The sequence below is a fragment of the Stomoxys calcitrans genome, chromosome 5 (assembly GCF_963082655.1).
Source record: "Stomoxys calcitrans chromosome 5, idStoCalc2.1, whole genome shotgun sequence".
In the NCBI taxonomy this organism is placed as follows: domain Eukaryota; kingdom Metazoa; phylum Arthropoda; class Insecta; order Diptera; family Muscidae; genus Stomoxys; species Stomoxys calcitrans.
The window spans coordinates 33,504,027-33,521,739 of NC_081556.1; the positions used below are offsets into that span (position 1 = coordinate 33,504,027).

The following is a 17,713-nucleotide window of genomic DNA, read 5'->3' on the forward strand; positions in this document are numbered from 1 at the left end:
GACATTGTCGTCAATGTCTTTATGCTTGGACATTCTAAATTATCTTGCCCAAGTCTTCTTCTGAGTAGTCTTCCGAATTTTGTCCAGTTGGTTTTTAACTTATTTCGGAAGCTTATCGGATTCGACGCTGGCTGTGCTCCCTCCAATCCCTAACCTCATCGATTAGATTTTCCGAACATGTCGTCACATCTTATATCTCCTCCCTAATCCTATTAGGGAGGTAGCGGTGTTACCAATATTAAGTGTTATTAGGTCGTTAGCATTCAAGAACTCTGCCAGGGCTTGGCGCCGCTTATTAGTGTTAGTACTACCCCAAGAAATGTGGTGAGAGTTCGCAACCCACCCTATTAGTATCTGGTTTCCTGTCTGCTTTGCTTGCTTCACCAGCCGTAGCTGGTGGCCGTGTCGGAGAGTTGAAAGGCAGATAAAGTGATGCCAGGTATGCTCCACCGTCTCCCTGTCTCACCCCTGTTTCATCCCACGTTGACAACCCTGGGGAAAACTTATAATCCAAATTTTTATGACAAATAACGCAGGTTCTCGGCCGAGTACCAGTGTTGGCACAGAATAATTGGTAGTTGATATGGTTCAGTCCAGAAACTTTGTTCCGGGTCGTCCATGGCTCCTGAATTTAGGCAATATGAACCTTGTCCTTGCTGATTTTCTCCATCCGATCATGTGTAGCAGTCTCGCTCCGGTGGAGGTTTATCTAGATTATCTCAATCATGGATCCTCTAGTAAATGGGCATAGAGTAGGTGATGATCTCATCGTCTGCTCCCTGTTCTTCAGACTGCATTGACTTTCCTGTCACTGCACTGTCTGATGTCATCGTTTCAGGTACTTTCCCTAGTCTAGTTTTCCGACTCTTTATAAAGTCGGTAATGGTTCCATCGTCGGGTCCCTGTTCTTTAGGCTGTATTGGGTATCCATTCCTTGTACTGCCTGATGTTTCAATACTAGGATCTTTGTCTATCTTAGTCTTCCAAATCCTAAGTAAATGGGCTTCTTGGGAGTAGGTGATTGTACCATCATCAGCTTCCTGTTCGTTAAGCTGCATTGACTTTCCTGTCACTGCACTGCTTGATGTTTCAGTATTAGGTTCCTATCCTAGTCTTCCGAATCTTGATAAAGTTGGTAATGGTTTCATCGTCGAATACCGTTAGGCTGTATTGAGTCTCTCGCCCCTGCACTGCCTAATGTGTTAATATTAGAATCTTTGCTAATCCTAGTCTTCCCATTATTGGGACATTCAGTGATGGTCTCGTCATCAGCTCGCTGTTTATTAGGCAGTATCGTGTGTCCCGCCACTGCACCACCTGATGGCTCAATTTGAGGAGTTTTGCCTATCCTAGTCTTCCCAAACTTCCAAAAAAGACAGTCTTGCTCCTGTAGTGCGCCATGCCTTTAGTCTTAGCCAAACTTGTCACAGAGAATTGATCAATGCCAACCACAAGGAGAGTTCCTTTCTCCTTCTCCTCCCTGTGGAAGACCTCCCACTTCTCTGCGACCAAACCTTGGTTTTGTTTGCCTAAGAATCCCAACATGCATTCCCTCGCAAATTTACTGCTGCATCCCTTGATGAAGACAGTCGCCTTTGTGAGTTGGGGGATATCCATTTTTCTCCCCAGGTCAAGCTTTGCGCCCTCCCAGGGAGCATGAAAACCCCTGAAGAGCTGTTTGATGGTATCAATACATTCCGCCGACGCAAAACGCAGCGTATACTCGCAGCTCATCATTTGTATGAATAGACCCTCTGCAGAGTTCCACTTATGTTCGAATATTCGTTCGTTAACAAGATCCTCCACTTGGGACCGGTGATATGGTGGAATCTTACCGATATTGATGACTCATCTCTATTGTGCTTCCTTGCCACTCTGGCGTAAGATGGCGGCTCTTTTCAGTTCTCAGCGACCATTTTACCCTTCCGTAATGGCTGTGGCCTACTTTTCGAAGTCACAGTCCTCCATGACGACTCAGGGGCCGTGCGCACTTCCTTCGTTCCTGTTCCGACTTTCTCTCCCTCCGCAGGACACTGTCTGGAGTCTCCATTGCGGGAGGACAGGCTTGGTTTTCCCAGAGTACTTGAAAGCTGTGAGCTTTTTTTTCTTCTTCAGCATTTTAACAATGCTATGCTCTTCGGAAGATCTGATTCTCTTTCCAGCTTCCGTAGGAATGGCAGTATGCTACTTTCGCCCGATTGCGATCTCGGTGCACATTCCTCTGTCTCCTTGTCGTGCCCCGGATTGCTTTATCGGTCTGCTTGTGAGCTTAGCAAAGCCATCGCTCACTTCTGTCGTCATCCCGCTGTCCTTATCTCTTGATTTGTCTGCGATTACTGTTTCATTGGCACTGTCGCTGTCTGAATCTGAGTCGGAAACACCATCTTTACATAAAGGCTGGGGACGAACTGTGCATCCCTCAGGTTTATCCGTCTCTTCCTCATTAATTGGTCTGACCACAAGTAGTGCGCTTGAAGCATTACTCTCGTCTACAGGTTCCAAGGCACTCACACCTTTAGGAGGGGAGGACAACATGCTAGGGTCTGACGCCACCACCGCAGCTTTACATAAAGGCTGGGGACAAATTGTGCATCCCTCTGGTTTATCCGTCTCTTCCTCATTAATTGGTCTGACCACAAGTAGTGCGCTTGAAGCATTACTCTCGTCTACAGGTGCCAAGGCACTCACACATTTAGGAGGGGAGGACAACATGCTAGGGTCTGACGCCACCACCGCAGCTGTTGGGCCTTTGAAGTTCACTTTGAGCCTACTCTGAAAAGGCTTCAAAATTTTTCTTAATATTTAGTACCTAGTCCGAGATACGGTTATTTTTCTTTGAGGAGCGAAATGAAAACACGTCCACTCCACTCAACGGCTACTTAATTGTCCATCCGTCCTAACAATCTGAAAATCTATTAACTATTTCTGATGCGAAAAAGTCTAGGCCGAGTATACAAATTAGCATAGGAATCTGAATTTGTATCCTTACACCAGTGAGACAATCGTTTAGAACCGACTTATGAGATCGACTTTAGCGTCTTTTGCGATCGACTTGGCGATTTTTGCGAAGAAGTCATAAAGAAGTATGTGATGCCCATGGCATTAAGCCCACAATTGAACAATAGAAACGGGACTTTTTATGATGACCCGTTTTTGTGGCAAACGAGTCGTTTCGCCCTTATAAATTATAAAGGAAAAACGTGAAGTCATAAAGAAGTATGTGAAACCCATGGCATTAAGCCCACAATTGAACAATAGAAACGGGACTTTTTATGATGACCCGTTTTTGTGGCAAACGAGTCGTTTTGCCTTTATAAATTATAAAGGAAAAAACGTGAAGTCATGAAGAGGTATGTGATACCCATGGCATTAAATCCACAATTGAACAATAGAAACGCGACTTTTTATGATGACTCGTTTTCGTGGCAAACGAGTCGTTTCGCCCTTATACATTATAAAGGAAAAACGTGAAGTCATGAAGAGGTATGTGATACCCATGGCATTAAGCCCACAATTGAACAATAGAAACGGGACTTTTTATGATGACTCGTTTTCGTGGCAAACGAGTCGTTTTGCCCTAATAAATTATTAATGAAAAACGGTTAGTTTTCAGAGCATTATAAGGAAATCGAGTTGTATGCTTAGAAAAGCTTTAGTCTGAACATAGTATAAGTATGATTTAATTCTTTTAAGAAAGCAAAAATAATGTTTTAATTGTTTTGTAGCCCCCCAGAGAAAATGTCTACCTACACCAATGTCTTAATGTTATTTCTTCTGGACGTAGTAGTCTCTGTCTTTTTCTAAATTTAGTATCTTAAGTATCTCTTCTTTTTCTCCTTGGAACCTTTTGGGTGATATCATGCCTACTTTATAGTCACACACAATAATAGTGCAATAATGCAATCTTATGAATATTAATTTTAATGCAGTTCTAACGCTTTGCTTCTTTCTCTACATTTCGTTGCAGCTTTCTTCTACTCGAGAAGTAACTAATTGAAATGCTTAATGCATTATCACGATCATTCGTGGATCTTAAGTAAATGTTTGCATTTTGATTTGCCGGTTCAATTCCCAGTAGCCAATCGGGTTAGACCATCCATAGCTCATTGTTTGTCTATGCGTTCAACAACAGATGCGGATGATAGACAGTCCACCATCAACATCACCATTAACAGAAGAAGACGAAGGAAACCTTGGAAAAACCATACGAAGAAGAAGAGCACACTATTTGAGTTTCAGGCAGACTTTTGTCACGCTGTTCGACTTTTATCTCTACACATTGCCATACAATCTGCTAAATTGGCCATAGGCTTTAATATTTACAGCATTTGTCGCCCATATGCCGTTTCGAAGAAGGCAGACGAAGGAAGAAAGTGTCGTAAATGTTAATGGTACTGCTGCTACTCAAGTATGAAGTGTTAAAGACTTTTTGCCAAAGATCTTTGTCTTCCTCTTCGTATTAGTGTCTTCAAATCAAAAGGAGGACGTCTGTGAGTCTGCTAAATGGAAGCAACGACAAAATAGTAGTAACCACGACTCTTGGCTGTTGTTTGAAGTGTAAATTAAACGACAGCTCAATGTGAATTGGTTTCCTGACGTACTCTAACTCCGATATTGCATTTCATTCACAACACATTTCAGTTCAATTCAAGCCAGACTAAGTGCCATAACCACGAGACACATTGCAAGCGGCAACTGAAACCAGTTTGAATTGAAAGTATTTCGCGTTTTGCCAATCTCCTCAACGTTTAGGAGATTTGGGCACCGAAGCGCTGGCAAAAAGGAACAGAGTCCTCCATCATACAGCATCACCAAATTGAATTGAAAAGAATACTGAAGCAAAAAACAGTCAACATTCAGTGAAGAATACGAAGCAGAATACTCCACATCCAGTTTGCAGCTACCTTTCTTTTATGTTTTGCCTTTTTACAACTACCATAAGGCAATAGTGGTTTGCTTCCTCATAGCATTCATCATCTGTGGTAGCAGTAGCAGTATCATCACCAACCACCTTTATCCCCACATCTTCAACTGCCATCGACAGACATCGACATTGTCCAAGAAATTCACCGCTCGCTCCAGTCTTTGGCTCGTGGGTCGTGATAGCACAATTTCCACTGTTATTTCTTATTTAAGCGCTCCAAAAATGTAAGTACAGCATTCTTTGCATTTTGCCTTAAAACCGCATTTACTATTCCTTTGCCAGTTTTTTCACCTTACCTCCACATGTGTAGGCATTTAAGCCTTCTTACATACCAATGTGGTTTTCGTGTAGCAGCACCACAATGTTAACAATTTTTCCTTAGATTTTCCTCTGTTCATGAGGCCAAACGTTCCATATATGGTCATTTTCTCTAGAAGAAGTTGTCCTTTCCTTACTTAGGCTGTTCGCTTGCATTGTTGTGGCTTGGTCCAATGCTTGAACTTGGTCTAGAGATTTGTAATATATGGGTCATTTGTTCATTGTTGATGTTGTTGTTGCTGTTTATGGAACTTAACGGATGTATGCAGTGAAGAGAAAAGATTTGTGAATGATAAGGAAATTTTTAAAGATTTTGCTAAAAGGGTTAATTAGAATAAATAACAGATGTACCAAGGGAATATATGACCATCGCAGTGGCAGCTCTTAACATCAAAAGATATTGAAGACCATTAATAAGTAGTTGTCTTAAGGTATGCCGAAGGAAAATATTAAAAAAATTTTCTATAGGAAATTTAAGCAAAATTTAGTTCTTATTTCGGCGCTAAGAAGAGTTGTGCCCTGTTTCAAAACAATAACGTGCTCTACACCATACTCAATAGCCTTTGGGTATGTAGGGCACCTTAATCAATTAGACAAAAGCGCTGAAGAAGTTACATGGCGTAACAGAAATCATGATACACTAGCCAGTTAAAGTGTTTTGAATGAGTACTCACACTTGTTCATCTTTTATAGTTCTCTGCTATGATATTCTTTCGAAAAATCACGAAAGGTACAAGTTAAAGAGTGCCGGAGATATCACCCCGCCTTTGGGAACTCTCTGTTTCACTCTACGGTTCTTCGACCTCTTATCCCTAAATTCCACAAATGAGTGGCGACCACACAAAAAATTCAGGCCTGCCTGGAGGGACGTGTTGGCGATGTCCTCAAATAGTTTGGCATGGCTGACCGAGTCGAATGCCTTCGATAGGTCCAGTGCCAAAATGTGTGCGGTCATGGCATGCAAAGCAATGTCCGTGAAGATAAAGTTAACTTTAACTAGCAGAGACACAAACCCATTTAATTAGCAGCACCCTGTTACGAGCTTAGCAGAGCTATGCTAACAATCTAAAAATAAAATCAAAAAAAAAAAAAAATAATAATGAAAAATTGCAGAAGAAACGACCACAAAGGACCACAAACATTGCGAATTTTGTAAGAAATTATCTAACAAAGTAAAAAATGCATAAGGGACAAATCTACAACACCAAAAAGTCCAAAGCGAAAAAGTCCATGTGGATGTGTTGGCGATGTCCTCAAATAGTTTGGCATGGCTGACCGAGTCGAATGCCTTCGATAGGTCCAGTGCCAAATGTGTGCGGTCATGGCATGCAAAGCAATGTCCGTGAAGATAAAGTTAACTTCAACTAGCAGAGACACAAACCCATTCAATTAGCAGCACCCTGCTACGAGCTTAGCAGAGCTATGCTAACAATCTAAAAATAAAATAAAAGAAAAAATAATGAAAAAATGCAGAAGAAACGACCACAAAGGACCACAAACATTGCGAATTTTGTAAAAAATTATGTAACAAAGTTAAAAAATGCATAAGGGACAAATCTACAACACCAAAAAGTCCATAGCGAAAAAGTCCATGTGGATGTGTTGGCGATGTCCTCAAATAGTTTGGCATGGCTGACCGAGTCGAATGCCTTCGGTAGATCCAGTGCCAATGTGTGCGGTCATGGCATGCAAAACAATGTCCTTCAAGATAAAGTTAACTTTAACTAGCAGAGACACAAACCCATTCAAAAAGCAGCACCCTGTTACGAGCTTAACAGAGCTATGCTAACAATTTAACAGAAAAGATCTAAAAATAAAATCAAGAAAAATAATGAAAAAATGCAGAAGAAACAACCACAAAGGACCACAAACATTGCGAATTTTGTAAAAAATGATCTAACAAAGTAAAAAATGCACAAGGGACAAATCTACAACACCAAAAAGTCAAAGCGAAAAAGTCCATGCTGATGCCCTAATGGAAATTCTCCTACGAGGCTCGGGAGGAATAGTGCCTCAAGCGTCTTGGCTACTGTTAGAGTGGGGAGATCGGTCTGTACAACTCCCCCAAACTCCGGTCTTTTCCAGACTTCAGTAGCGGGATCACTCTGCCCATTTTCCAGGCATCGGGAACTATAAGAGTGTTCAAAGACAGGTTGAGGACAGTAGTAAGGTACTCAACTCCAGGTGAATCCAGATTCTTCAACATCAACGTAGAGATTCCGTCGGGGCCCAACGCCTTAGATGATTTGGCCCCACGAATGACATTCGTAACTTCGCCCACGGTAAATTGTGATGGCCGTTCATCGGCTTGGAGACCACGAATACGGCGAATGGCTCTCCTCCATGCCCTGTCTCTCTCGGGATGCACAATAAATTGACGGTTCAACAACCTGGCGCTTCTCTTCGGATCAGTCACGGTTATTTCGCCAAAAGTGACTGAGGGCCCTGTCATCCCGTCTACCGGGGTTCGAGAGTGACTTAACAGTAGACCACAGCTTGCCTAAACCGGTACGTAAGTAACATTGCTCCTCATAACGAATCCCATAACGCTCGTCTACGAGTACCACTGCCTGCACCGGGAAATTGGGCGGCACTTGGGGTATTTGACCGGCTGGTATATAGTGAGCGGCTGCTGCTTTAATTATGTCTCGGAATTTCCTCTCGGCAACTAGCACATTCGAGGGGGGTGTCAGTTCACTGAAGCGGCGATTGGTGTACACTCTGAAGCCAGCCCAATCGGCCTTCTTCTGATTGATAAACGTCCAGCGCTCAGAAGTTATGAAGTCGGGTGGTCGGTCGATGGTGAGAATAACGGGAAGGTGTTTTGATCCCAAAGAAATTACGGCTTGCCAGGTTACGTCACTCAGGAGATCAGGGGATGCAATAGAAATGTGTGACGAGCTGCTACACCACCTAGTAATCCTAGTGGGGTTATCCTCATTCATCGTGCAAAACGTGGAGCCTTCAATCTGCTCTGCCACGCTGGTCGTTAACTAGGGGAAAATGCCATGAAATGTGATGCACATTAAAATCACCTAGAACCAGACGATTATGGTCAGACAGTAGCCCACTTATGTTGTAAGCTTAGTCGTTAGCTGGGTGACAGCTACCAACTGGCGGTATGTACACTTTGTATAGCTCTATCGCCAGAAACGTGCTCCCTGGAGTGGGTGTCTATTTCGTTCTCTACTCCTAAATAACATTCTTATGATGTATATCTGATTTAGGGGTGCTTTCGGGGGTGAGGCGGTCCCCCACATAATACCATTCATTTAGTCCCCATTTTGCCATTGGTTTAAGGGGAGTTAATGGGATGAGGTGTCCTCCAAACACTTGTCACCAAAATTGGATATCCAATTCGATTTCTTATCCCAACTACCTTTCATTTGAGCCACATATTGCTATAATTGGCAAATTTGTTCTCTTTGGGGGGTGTTAGGGGGGATGGGCGTTGACCCAAATACTTCGTCCCACATTTAGATATCAGATTCGTATTCTACTTCCAAAGACCTTTCATTTTAGCCCTATAATGCTATGGGAGTGTTCTGGGGAAGAGCGGCCCCCAAATACTTGGTCCCAGATTTGGATATCAGATTCGTATTCTACATTCAAATACCTATTATTTGAGGCCCATATTGCTATGGTAAGCCAATAAGTCATGTTTAGGGGGTATTTTGGGGGAAGATGTGGACCGCCAGAAACTTGTTCTCGAAAGTGTTTCTCGAAAGTGGGTATCAATTTCGTGCTCTACTTCCAAATACCTTTCATTTGAGCGCCATATTGCCATGGTCGGTAAAAATTTCCGATTTAGGGGTGTTTTGGGGGTTGGAGTGGTCCTCAATATACGTTTTCTAATCTTAAATGGCTTTCATTTGAGTCGCATATTGTCGTGGTTGGCCTGGTTGGTAGGGTACCCAATCAGAAATTTGGATGCCAAATTTTTGTTTTTATGTTACTATTTTGCTAAAATTGCACCACCCATCTCCATGATCTAGCGTTTTTGAAGATTATGGTAAGGGGGAGAGTCCGTCAGCCCACCCCCCCTTTGATATCAAATAATGTAGTACCTAATCTACGAAAAGCCGTTTTTGAGTCTATACGGAGCAGACATACAAACAAACACAAATTGATTCTGATATACAAGACTAACTATACCCGGCCTGCTTTATTTGCACCACGCGAAAAATAAATTTCGTACTTATGTATCTCTCCGGTGCGGTTTGTTTATCTACTACATTTTGGGAGGTATTTTGTGGAATAGGGAAACTTCCATCACTTGAACCTCATTTTTAAAACCATATTCGTAATGTACTCCCGAATACCTTTTATTTGGGTTCCATATTACCATGATCGTCTAATATGCCCACATGTGATGGTTTTGGTTTTGGGGCGGACCCCTTGGTAATAAAACCAAATTTTTGAATATTCGTACTCTAAGCCAGAATACCTTTCATTGTAGTCCCATATTGTCCCAATCCGTTTTGCTTTGATTTTAGGCGGTACATTTGGGGCGGTTTTGGGCATTGGACGGCTCCCTAAATAATTGGATCCGATTTTTAATGTCACCTTCATACTGTACACCCAAATACCTTTTATTTGAGTCCCGTATTGTCCCGATCGGTCCACTTTTGATTTTGAGCGCTACTCACCACTCTCCGAGATCTGGCGTTTCTAAAAATTTGGGTAATGGGGAGGGGGAGGGTCCGCCCTTACCCTAATTTAGGAGGTATTTAGAGAGGTAGGCAACCTCCTACCACTTGAACCGCATTTTTAATACCATATTTGTAATGTACTCCCGAATACCTTTTATTTGGGTCCCATATTATCATGACCCATCGTAATTACACCGAACTTTTTAATATTCGATAGTCATACTCGTACTCTACTCTAGAATACATTTCATTGGAGTTCCAGTGCCGATCGGTTCACTTTTTATTTTGGGCGGTACTTTTGGGGCGGTTTTGGGTTTGGGACGTCTTCGTACATACTTTAATCCATTTTTTGAGATCATATTCATACTCTACTCCTGAATACCTTTCATTGGAGTCCCATATTGTCCCGATCGGTCCACTTTTGATTTTGAGCGCTACTCACATATCTTCGAGATCTGGCGTTTTTGACAATTAGGGTAATGGGGAGGGGGAGAGTCCGCCCTTACCCTAATTTAGGAGGTATTTTGAGGGGTAGGCAATCTCCTATCTCTTTTAAAACCATATTCGTAATGTACTCCTGAATACCTTATATTTGGGTCCCATATGATCATGACCGTCTAATATACCCACATGCGATGGTTTTGGTTTTGGGCGGACACCATGGTAATAACACCGATCCTTTAATATTCGATAGTCATACTCGTACTCTACTCTAGAATACCTTTCTTTGGAGTCTCATATTGTGCCGATCGGTCCACTTTTGATTTTGAGCGGTAATTTGGTGCCGTTTTGGGCATGGACGGCTCCCTAGATACTTGAATCCAATTTTTAATATCATCTTCATACTCTACTCCAAAATACCTTTCATTTGAGTCCCATATTGTCCCGACCGGTCGATTTTTGTTTTTGGGCGCTACTCTTGGGGCGCCTTAGGCATTTTGGATCCAATTTTTGACACCAAATTCTTATTTCACTCCCGAAAACATTTCATTTGAGTCCCATATTGTCCCTATCGGTCCATTTTGATTTTTGGTGGTACTTTTGGGACAGTTTTAGGCTTGGGACGGCTCCCTAGTTACTATGACCCAATTTTAAATATCATTTTCATATTCTACTCCCAAATAACTTTCATTTGAGTCTCATATTGTCCCGATGGGTCCACTTTTGATTTTGGGCGCTACTTTTGAGGCGGTTTTGGCCTAGAGCGGGCTCCTAGGTACTTGGACCCAATTTTTAATACCATATTGTACCAGATACCATTCATTTGATTTCCAGATTGTCCCAATCAGAATATTTGTCCCGCTTGAGCGTTTAGTGTGGTGGCGGGACCACTCAGACAAGGAATAAATTTTTATGTTGGATTTGTACTGAAAGGTATTTAAACCTTTCATTTGATACCCATATTCCCCAAAGCGGTAAAAGTGTTCTGTTGGGTGGTGTTTTCATTGTTGGGGACCCTTCCGACACTTCGGCTGACATTTTTATGCCAAGTACGTATTCTACTCTTAAATACCTTTCATTTGATACCCATATTGTCCCAATCGGTAAACATGTCCGTTCCGGTGGGTTTTGGGATGGGGCGTCCCCCCATAATATTTGGCCCTAAAATTGTATACCAATTTCGTGTTTTTTGGGTACAATGGTAACATGCTTAAATTGGTGCATCCGTATCCGAGATCTGGCGTTTTTGAAAATTTGGGTAAGGGGTAGGGTTCATCCCCCCTTCGGATATCCAAAAATTAAGTACCCTATGCTCACCGGGGGATTCAACTCTACCATCTGTGCAAAATTTCATGAAAATCGGTTCAGCCGTTTTTGAGTCTATACGGAACAGACAAACAAAGCGCAACAATTTTATTTTTATACCCATCACCGAAGGATGGAGGTGTATTCATTTTGCCACTCAGATTGCGACACATCGAAAAATCCCTTTCCGACCCTATAAAGTACACATATTCTTAATCGTCGTAAAAATCTAAGACGATCCAGTCATGTCCGACCGTCCGTCTGTCTATCTCTCTGTTGAAAACAAGGTTTAAAAATAGAGATATTTAGCTGAAACTTTAATCAGATTCTGTTTTTGTCCATATGCAGGTTAAGTTTGAAGATAGGCTGTATCGGCCTATATCTTAATATAGCTCACACATAGGCCCTTAAAAGCCATATTTGCCTGAAATTTGGGATAGTGAGTTGTGTAAGGCCACTCGATATCCTTTTTCAGTTTGGCCCAGATCGGTTCGGTCTTGGACCCATAATAGGGGCATTTATTGTTTGATTTCGCTAAAATTTGGGACCGTGAGTTATGTAAGGCCCTTCGACATCTTTTTTTTTCAATTTGGCCCAGATCGGTCCAGATTTGGATATAGCTACCATATAGACCAATCTGTCGAATTAAGGTCTTGAGCTCCTAAAAGGCGCATTCTTGTCCTATTTCGCTGAAATAAAGGACCGTGAGTTGTGTTAGGCCCCTCGATAGCCTTCTTGAAGATGGCCCAGATTGGTCTGTATTTGGATATAGCTGCCAAAAAGACAAAAAATGGACAGTGACTTTATCAAAATCGATTTCTTTGGGAAATTTTGTCAAAAATTCATTTCTGTAGAAAATTTTGTCAAAATTGCATTTGCATAGGAAACTTTATAAAAATTTCAATTTCGAGGGAAATTTTGTAAAAATTACATTTCTATAGAGAATTAAAATCCTGGTTGATGCTAGATTAATGAGACACTAGAGTTCTCATTACATTATATTGTAGTTCAATACCATCCATTATGTATTATCAGCCCCTTCATTTAACTCATCGTTATTTTTATGCGCCTTCATGTTTAGAACGCAATAAACCACAACTCATTGTCAGTTTTTTGTGTTTTCTTTTTTTTTTCAAAAAAGTGTCCTTGAAACTCCTTAGAAACCCCATAACTCTTTTATTATCAACAACATTGCACTTTATGCAAGAGCATAAGAATCGCACAATAACACATATCTGCCTCCCCATGTTTGTTGAACGAACTCTTGAAGCAACCAAACATGTCTTTGACATTCCTTTCAGCTGTTGGAGTTTGCTGCTCATAAAAAGCCAGAGGCTATCAAATTCTTGAGGATTTGTTGTGTCAGTGTTGGGGCTTGCTTTATGTGTAGCTGCCTTGCCTTGTTTACCACATTTCATGGTAGAATAGCAGCACCACCATGTTGGTGACATCCGTGATATTTATAGGCAAATTTGCCTATGTGACTTCGTGAGACTCATTGCCTGTCATCAGAACCAGGGAGTGTTGAAGTCTTTGTTTTGGCATTGGAGGTGATAAATTCTGTGAAGTGTCTACTAAATACTAAGGTATTTTACGCTATAAGGAGTATGAAATGGAATTTGACAAGACTCAGACATACCAATTTCAGCAGGGGTGCGCTATTTGTGGCTGCAAAGAGATGAAAGTTTATACATTTAAATTTCAATATACTTTATTTTATTTTTGCCATTAAGGCATAAATCACAATAGCGAGGTAAGTTAATTCTTTGAAACCCATATCGCATAGCATAAATAGGTGTTGGTATTGCATTTTTGTAGTAACCTTAGCTATCTATAGTAGGCCAAAAACTCGGAAGTGATATCCAAATTTGAGAACAAGCGACCCACCCACAAAACTCCACCAAGCAGATGTGTATACCGGTAGGCATTTCAAATGAAGGGTATTTGAAGGAAAAGTGCGAATCTGACACCAAAGGTTGGGGATGGCTGAAGATTTAGTGGCGCGTATCTTCAAAATTTCTTGGAGCGAAATAAGTGACAAGTTGCGTAGGACAAATGCCATTATGATACAATCGTGATGGCTTCAGAACCCGGCGAAAGGTTAGATTAGGTTGAATGGGTTGCTCACCATATCACTGTGGTCGGGATTGTGTGCAAAGAGCTGCCAAAAATACATAAAAACCACTCTTACTCCCCGATTTCGTTAATATTTGGATCGATGAGTTGTACTACCACCAATCCCCAAACCGAATATGATCCAAATTGGATTATATTTCGATATAGTTGCCATTTAGATTGATCTGCTGATTTTTAATCTTAAGCCCATAATTGCCACATTTATTATCAGATTTCGCTGAAATTTGGAAAGGTGAGTTGTACTATGCCTATCGATGAACCATATCGTACTATATTTCGATATAGCTGCTGTATAGAGCGATCTGCCGAGACCATTATCCGTTGTTCATAGTAATTTACCAATATTTTCACGAAAATTTTTGCACTTTCACAAGGCCAAAACTACCTGAAGGAGAGTTTCAATGCTTTTGCGATGTACAAGCGAGTTCTTCACTGTTAGCTAAAATTATAGTCTCTTTACACCCTCCGTCGAAACAATCTCGTTCCATTCATAAATCTCAGGAGTCATGCCAGAGGTACGTTCGCAAGATCAACTAGATCGCAAAAAAACTGCCTCCCCAGAAAGGAGAGCCTGCATCCCTGCAGACCCGGATATGAGCAAAACAAGTGTTCGATAATCACCTGCTCATGCTCAACAAGACAGTTCCTGCAGACGTTATTGTGCGGTATTTCCAATCGGCCTATCGCATAGTGTGCAATATTATCCCCTGTCAATGTGCTCAGCGAGCCAGTAACTCTTTATCGAAAGCCTGTAACTCCTTAGTCTTCCTCCTGTTGATGACAGGCCAGAGCGCCTTAGCGGTCCGGTATCCATCTGATGAGTCCCATCTCGCCACTGACCTAGCTCAGGCAATCTACCCTACTATGTTCAGTAGTTCGACAAATGGCACGTAGGCAGCACCGGTGATTGGTTAGCCCGGCGCAGACGAAGCACTTCTGGCACATTTCTCCGTCCCTTCATTCCCCCGAATATCTTCATGTCAAGGAACCCATATCAGCGTCATATCATGGACCCGACGCCTATATAGGGACTCCAAACAATCCCCACATAGCTTGAACTCACCGTCCTCAAACCCAAGGCCTTGAGCGTCATATCGTGAACCAGACACCTACACAGGGACTCCAAACAATTCCCACACAGCTTGACACACCGTCGTCGAACTCAAGGCTTTGGGCGCTGCCACACTGTCCTCATAAATCAAGATTTTGAGGGCGATAGATCCCTGGAGGGCACCGTGGCGCAGAGATTAGCATGTTCGCCTATTACGTCGAAAGCCTTGGTTCAAATCACGCAGTGAACATCAGAACATCAGATTTTCAGTGGTGGTTATCTCCTTGCTAATGCTGGCTTCAGTGGTCATTTTAAAAGTTCTCTACCAAGTGGTGTCGCCGTTTGGACTCGACACAAAAAAAGGAGGCCCCGTATCATTGAGCTTAACTTTAATGGGACTGCACACAGTGATATGACAGAATTATGCCCTGTTCCTTAACGGTATGTTCATGGCGAATTTAGAAGTAGTAGTAGATCCATTACCAGAATTTCTCATGCGGCTACTGTAATGGCACAGACCTCTGTCTGAAAGACCGTACACCCGTCCGGCAGTCTAAGAGACATATCGATGTCGCGTTCGTTGGAGTAGATCCCCATCCTGTCCCTAAATACAGCTAGGAGCCATCAGTGGAGATTGAGATCTCTTCCCCCTAAAACACAGCATTGGCCCGAATACGAATCCTTAATTTCCTAATCCCGATCGCTACCGGAGCCAGATAGTTGGAGTCTTCCTCCTCAGTCTTAGTGCGACCTTCCGAATATAGGCCCCAATGGGCTGCATATCCAGCATTAAATCCAGACCTGCCTGGAGAAAATGCTGGATAGATCCCTCACCAGAACTTCTCATGCTGCAACTGTAATGAATCAGACCTTTGCCTGAAAGACCGTACACTCGTCCGGCAGACTCAGAGACATATCGATGTCGTGTACGTCGGAGTACATCCCCAACCCAGTGCCTGACTCCATCTTGGAGCCATCAGTTCAGATCGAGGTCTTATCTCCCCTCAAACTCAGAATTTGTCCTCCGTTCATCCCTCCCGGGAAAACGAATCTTGAATGTTCTAATCCCAATCCGCACTGGTGCCAGATAGTCGGAGAACCTCTTCAGCGCCTGCCCTCCGCAACAATAGTATCCAGGATGGAACTGTGGCCGCACCTGTCCTCTTTCAACAACGAGTTTCCTCAGCTCTAGTGCGACCTTGGCGGCGCAGTTACGAATATAGGCCTCAATGGGCTGCATATCCTGCATCGACTTCAGATCTGCTTGGAGGCGACCCTGGATATGCTGAGGGCAATAGATCCCTTTCCAGAATTGCTCTTGCGGCTACTGTAATGACACAGACCTCTGTCTGAAAGACCGTACACTCGTCCGGAAGACTCAAAGACATATCGATGTCGAGTGCGTCGGAGTACACCCCCTATCCAGTCCCTGAATCCATCTTGGAGCAATCAGTGAAGATCGAGGTCTTATCCCCCTCAAACACAGAATTCGCCCTCCGTTCATCCCTCCCTAAACGAATCCTGAAGGTCCTGGTGCCAGATAGTTGAAGATCCTCCTCAGTCTACCCTCCGCATTAATGGCATCCAGGATGGAACTGTGGCCGCACCTGTCTTCCTTCAACATGCCGAGCTCCCACAGCCTTAGCGCGACGTTGGCGGCGCAGTTCCGAATATAGGCCTCAATGGGCTGCCTGACCTGTGGATCTCAGTGCCCCTGTGACTCATTGCAGGCCAATCTCTGAACCTTCTTGAGCTCCCTCGTATGAGTCCTCTTATCCTGGGCCCTCCATCATAACAGTGCCCCGCAGCTCTGTACTGGTCTCATAATGGCCGTATACATCCAATAAATCATCTAGGGTGTTACCCCACTTTCTACCGAACATCCTGCTGCGGGAGTAAAAAGCCCACAGTGTCTACGGCTTCTTACCTCCGTATTCCTCTTCTCGGATAGCTTCGAAAGGAGGACTATGTCAGGGTACTTTGCCTCCTTCGTAAGATTCAGAGTGATTCCGTCCAAGGAAGGAAGTCTGAACTACGTTATCTTGTATCTGCGTGGGAAGAACACGAGCTCCGTCTTCCTTGGGTTGGTCCTCAACCCATTTCTCATAGCCCATCGCTGTGTTTAAGAGAAAGATTCGTCATAAGTTTATGAACCCATTTATGTTGATGGAGCATGTCAACGTCGTAAGAGTTAGTAGGTCATAGTGGTGCAGAGGTATGCGGGTCCGCCTATTGCGCTAAAAGCGTGACAGGGGATAACTATAAGCTGCAAATGCGGTCGCGGGCAGTCTGCGATTTCGAGAGGAGAGTTTCAGTAAGCCGTCAGGTGGCACTGGCTCTTAATTTGTTATTGGCGCCTTCAAATAACCAATGGCCCACATCAGCGTCTGTTTCCAAGTTAGGAGCGGTTGGAGTCAAGGGTCGGATCTTGAAGCAAGCGGCTCGCCACAACGAGGGATACATGTGCAATCCCACAAAACCCATGCGGTTGCGGTGTTGGGCCAGTAACCCTCCCTCGTAAAATTACAATTACTATGAGACGTTGACGACCCACGCAAACGAAAAAAGGACCATGAAATGTCCGCACATGGAATGTCCGCACTCTTTATAGAGTAGGAGGCCACCGTATCGCAGAGATGACACTGAATACCTGCGTTAAAATCCTGGCAAGACCATGAGAAAAAAAAATCAGCGATGGTTTTCCCCTCCCAATGCGGGAAACGTTTGTGAGGTACTATGCCATGGAAAAACTTCCCCTCCAAGAGATGTCGCATTGCGGCACGCCGTACGGACTCGACAACAAGTTTTTTTTATTGAGATTGAGAAAAAAACTTTTGTGTTAATAAAAATGATTGTGGTTTGCTTTCCATTCATTTCATTAAATAT

The 17,713-nt window shown here is 43.0% G+C and overlaps 1 protein-coding gene across 2 annotated transcripts in view; it reads left to right on the forward strand.

Annotated features, from left to right (window-relative positions):
* Positions 1-17,713, forward strand: part of LOC106092683 (uncharacterized) — a 169,890-nt gene that overhangs the window by 14,088 nt on the left and 138,089 nt on the right. For both annotated transcript variants that reach the window (XM_059368718.1, XM_059368720.1), the window contains one exon: positions 3,968-5,148. The gene's annotated coding sequence lies outside the window, so the exon portion shown is untranslated. The remainder of the gene's footprint in view (positions 1-3,967; positions 5,149-17,713) is intronic.